We start from the raw sequence: 5,638 nt of genomic DNA on the forward strand, positions 1-5,638 counted from the left end.
TGGTGATGGACAGGGAAGCCTGGCATGCTGCAGGCCATGGGGCTGCAAAGAGTTGGACACAACTGAGTGACTGAACTGAACTGAACTGAGTCTGCCTAACTTTTGTTTACATAAATTTGTTGTCATCTTCAGTGGATTTAATCCCTAGGTTTTTCAGAAGGTAAAGTAACCATGTTAAACTGAATGTTAGAAGATGGGTAGTTCTAATGTTGACTAGTCTTGTGACCTTGGGAAAGTTACTGCTCTCTATTCAAAATGGATTTGATAATAGTGCCTGCCCTTCAGAGTTGCTGTGAGGATTAGCTAACGTGACGTACATGTTACTGGTCTATGAGAGCTCTTCAATGAATGAAGTTCCCCTCTGAGATGTCTGGCTGGTAGACCCTCTGGGACTCCTGTTTCCCATCTGGCATCATGTTGGGAAGCCATGAGCTGAATATATCATTGGACCTTCTCAAGTTTTTTTTATGTACTTTTCCATTCTCAAACCTAGAAATATGCTGATTCCTCCCGTAAAGCCCGGGGTTACCGTCTCAGCTTCTTCAAACATTTGTTCCTCAGCACTGCATTGAATATGATTTCCTCCAAGTTCCTTCTGGCCCCCATTTCATGCCTCTCACCCTCCTGGTGCTGGCAGCATTTTCTAACTGTAACATTTCTCATCCTCTTCTGGGGGTTCCACAGCCTCTGCCCACAATCAGTCTGCCTGCAATTCATTTACGTTTGATGACTTCAGCAACCTTCTCTGAGTGAGCAGCTTCCACAATCAGACAGTCCAGCTCTCAAGAGATTTTAAAAGCAATGGGAAAAAAAAAATAAAGATAGTATAGACATTCAGAGGAAGCTAATCCATAATTCAGTGCTGGGAGTTAAATGCAGAATTCATGGAGAACCAGGAAATGGCTTCACTTCCACTTCACCCCAGGTTCTTCTCCAATTTGAGCAGACCTGTTGGAGTTCTTACTGGTATAAGTCCCTGAGTATTTTACAGAGATTGCCTTACTTTGTTTTAAGCTAAGTCTGTCAGTAGACACACATTTATGATCATCATCTCATTTTATCAGTGTTGAAACTGCAGCTTAGACTGATATTCAGAGATATTAGACCGTATTCAGCCAGAGAGCAATTCAGATATTCTGACTCCAGGCTTGTCCCCTTAACCATTGCTCTAAACTCAAGGGTTCAAGGTACTCTGGTTTTCAGGCCAAGAAAAAGTAACTATCTCAGCCTAATGAGTGTTTCTAAGACTTTGGACCCTGATTATCTTACTAGAGAAAATATCTAACAAAGATAAAAATCTTAGTACAGTGCTCTCAGAGCTCCAGAATTTTCCATAGTATTAACATAATAAAAATTATAGCTGCCGTGCAGTATTAACTATGTGATGGTGCTACTGTAGCCTTCTTTATGTAATTCTTAAAATGACCCTTCTGAGTACTTATTATCCTCACTTTATAACTGAGAAAACTGAGGCTTAAAACCCTTAAGTAACTAAGTAGCTGAGATGAGATTTAATTCAGGTCTTCCAGTCTCCAAAGCCCTTGTTCTCTCCAAGATACTGTCTTCTAATTGTTTTCTTTACTTTTAGAAAAAGCATGTATTGCAGTCTTCTCCCTCTAGTCTCTGACCTATGACCATCTTTAATTCCGCATGAAAAGATTTAAATGATAACGAGATTTAACTGATTCAAGTAATCAATTTCTGATTATCTCAAGTTGCCGAACAAAGTGAATTCATCCCATGAGCCAAGACCTTTCACCAAGAAAAGCAATATAACAAACACATTATTTTATCTTTCATTATGTGGTTTTTGACTCCCAGTGAAAGCAACTCAGCTGTAAAATTAAGAAACAAAAACCAAATGGTTCACAATGAAGTTCTAGAATCTATTGTCTTTAACAGGTAAGAGAATGGGGAGGGGATGAATCTGGGATAAATAACTAAAGAAATATTGGAAAGATCATAGTCCATGAAAATAGCAGGAGGATTTAGGTTCTAATCCTAGTTCTGCAGAAATCATATATTCTTGAATCAACCTGTATCAATCACTTTATTATCCTTATCTGTAAAACAGAGTGAATATCTACCTTGCTTAACCCATTAAATTGAAGAATTAAAACAAATGAAGTATATGAAAGTTTCTTTATAATTTATAAAGTCTATTTTTTATAATTTATAAAGTCCATTTAAATACATTGCTTTTTGCCATCACCATTGCCTTTGGAGTTAGATGGATTGGTTCTAATTCAGTCACTCACTATATCTGAGATGTTGGTCAGGTCACCTAACCTCTCTGTCCTTCCACTTATCATTTATAAAATAGAAGTACTGAATATATGTTAGTTACCTACCCCAGAATTTAATCCCTCCTTCTGTCATCTTAGCATTGTCCATACTTTTCACTCAGGAATCCACCTCTCCCTCATAGAGTTTAAAATACTTTAGGTCACCTGACTCCACCTTCGGTTTCAAAGGTGAGTCTTGAACAGACCAAGCAAATTAGGGATTACAATCCACTTTGTCATAGGGATTGATTTATAATTAGCATAATCTGATAACCAAAAAGATTGATTCAGAAATAAGCAAATTTAATATCCTCCTCCAAACAATGAAGGGCATTGAAAGTTTGCAGATGAACTGGAGCTTTGGGAAAGAAGCTTTTTAGTTCTTTAGAGATAATTAATATCTTTAAAAAAAAACCTTTGCATTTCCATTTCTAACCATGATAGAATAATTGATACCAGACTAGCTTTCCACAGTAAACAATTAGTAAACGGCACAAAATTTATAAAACAACTATTTCTAGACACCATACAGCTGGGCAGCACAGGATTGTGACCCCTGAAAGAAGGAAAACAAGGGAGTTGAATCCAATGATGACTGCAGCTTTCTACATGGAAACATTTACCAGACACTGAAGGAGCAGTGGATGTGCGGGCGCCGGGGTGCCTAGAGGAGCTATTCCACGTTCAAGGTCAGAAGGGGCGGTGATGAGGAGATACCCCCTCATCCAAGGTAAGGAGCAGTGGCTGCGCTTTGCTGGGGCAGCCATGAAGAGATACCCCACGTCCAAGGTAAGAGAAACCCAAATAAGACGGTAGGTGTTGCAAGAGGGCAGACACACTGAAACCATAATCACAGAAAACTAGTCAATCTAATCACACTAGGACCACAGCCTTGTCTAACTCAATGAAACTAAGCCATGCCCTGTGGGGCCACCCAAGACGGGCGGGCATGGTGGAGAGGTCTGACACAGTGTGGTCCACTGGAGAAGGGAATGGCAAACCACTTCAGTATTCTTGCCCTGAGACCCCCATGAACAGTATGAAAAGGCAAAATGATAGGATACCAAAAGAGGAACTCCTCAGGTCAGTAGGTGCCCAATATGCTACTGGAGATCAGTGGAGAAATAACTCCAGAAAGAATGAAGGGATGGAGCCAAAGCAAAAACAATACCCAGTTATAGATGTGACTGGTGATAGAAGCAAGGTCCAATGCTGTAAAGAGCAATATTGCATAGGAGCCTGGAATGTCAGCTCCATGAAAGTGAAAGTGAAAGTGAAAGTGAAGTCGCTCAGTCGTGTCCGACTCTTTGCGACCCCGTGGACTGTAGCCTACCAGGCTCCTCTGTCCATGAGATTCTCCAGGCAAGAATACTGGAGTGGGTTGCCATTTCCTTCTCCAGGGGATCTTCCTGACCCAGAGACTGAACCCAGGTCTCCTGCATTGGAGTCAGACGCTTTAATCTCTGAGCCACCAGGGAAGCCCAAAAATACGGAAAGTTTCACGAATTTGCGTGTCATCCTTACACAGGGGCCATGCTAATCTTCTCTGTATCGTTCCAATTTTAGTATATGTGCTCAAGGCAAATTGGAAGTGGTCAAACAGGAGATGACAATAGTGAACGTCGACATTCTAGGAATCAGCAAACTAAAATGGACCGGAAGGGGTGAATTTAACTCAGATGACCATTATATCTACTACTGTGGGCAGGAATCGCTTAGAAGAAATGGAGTAGCCATCATGGTCAACAAAAGAGTCTGAAATGCAGTACTTGGATGCAATCTCAAAAACGACAGAATGATCTCTGTTCGTTTCCAAGGCAAACCATTCAATATCATGGTAATCCAAGTCTATGCCCCAACCGGTAACGCTGAAGAAGCTGAAGTTGAACGGTTCTGTGAAGACCTACAAGACCTTTTAGAACTAACACCCAAAAAAGATGTCCTTTTCATTATAGGGGACTGGAATGCAAAAGTAGGAAGTCAAGAAACACCTGGAGTAACAGGCAAATTTGGCCTTGGAATGCGGAATGAAGGAGGGCAAAGACTAATAGAGTTTTGCCAAGAAAATGCACTCATCATAGCAAACACCCTCTTCCAACAACACAAGAGAAGACTCTACACATGGACATCACCAGACGGTCAACTCCGAAATCAGACTGATTATATTCTTTGCAGCCAAAGATGGAGAAGCTCTATACAGTCAACAAAAACAAGACCAGGAGCTGACTGTGGATCAGATCATCAACTCCTTATTGCCAAATTCAGACTTAAATTGAAGAAAGTAGGGAAAACTGCTAGACCATTCAGGTATGACCTAAATGAAATCCCTTATGATTATACAGTGGAAGTGAGAAATAGATTTAAGGGCCTAGATCTGATAGATAGAGTGCCTGATGAACTATGGACTGAGGTTCGTGACATTGTACAGGAGACAGGGATCAAGACCATCCCCATGGAAAAGAAATGCAAAAAAGCAAAATGGCTATCTGGGGAGGCCTTACAAATAGCTGTGAAAAGAAGAGAGGTGAAGAGCAAGGGAGAAAAGGAAAGATACAAGTATCTGAATGCAGAGTTCCAAAGAATAGCAAGAAGAGATAAGAAAGCCTTCCTCAGGGATCAATGCAAAGAAATAGAGGAAAACAACAGAATGGGAAAGACTAGAGATCTCTTCAAGAAAATTAGAGACACCAAGGGAACATTTCATGCAAAGATGATCAAAGATGGGCTCAATAAAGGACAGAAATGGTATGGACCTAACAGAAGCAGAAGATATTAAGAAGAGATGGCGAGAATACACAGAAGAACTATACAAGAAAGATCTTCATGACCAAGATAATCATGATGGTGTGATCACTCACCTAGAGCCAGACATCCTGGAATGGGAAGTCAAGTGGGCCTTAGAAAGCATCACTACGAACAAAGCTAGTGGAGGTGATGGAATTCCAGTGGAGCTATTTCAAATCCTGAAAGATGATGCTGTGAAAGTGTTGCACTCAGTATGCCAGCAAATTTGGAAAACTCAGCAGTGGCCACAGGACTGGAAAACGTCAGTTTTCATTTTAATCCCAAAGAAAGGCAATGCCAAAGAATGCTCAAACTACTGCACAATTGCACTCATCTCACATGCTAGTAAAGTAATGCTCAAAATTGTCCAAGCCAGGCTTCAGCAATACATGAACCGTGAACTTCCAGATGTTCAAGCTGGTTTTAGAAAAGGCAGAGGAACCAGAGATCAAACTGCCAACATCTGCTGGATCATGGAAAAAGCAAGAGAGTTCCAGAAAAACATCTATTTCTGCTTTATTGACTATGCCAAAGCCTTTGACTGTGTGGATCACAATACAGTGTGGAAA

The 5,638-nt window shown here is 40.8% G+C and overlaps 1 pseudogene; it reads right to left on the reverse strand.

Moving 5' to 3' along the window:
- Positions 1 to 3,768: 3,768 nt before the first annotated feature.
- On the reverse strand, positions 3,769 to 3,869 carry LOC120867964 (annotated as a pseudogene).
- Between the last annotated feature and the right edge of the window lie 1,769 nt (positions 3,870 to 5,638).

The sequence above is a fragment of the Oryx dammah genome, unplaced genomic scaffold, assembly GCF_014754425.2.
Source record: "Oryx dammah isolate SB20612 unplaced genomic scaffold, SCBI_Odam_1.1 HiC_scaffold_1, whole genome shotgun sequence".
Lineage (NCBI taxonomy): Eukaryota > Metazoa > Chordata > Mammalia > Artiodactyla > Bovidae > Oryx > Oryx dammah.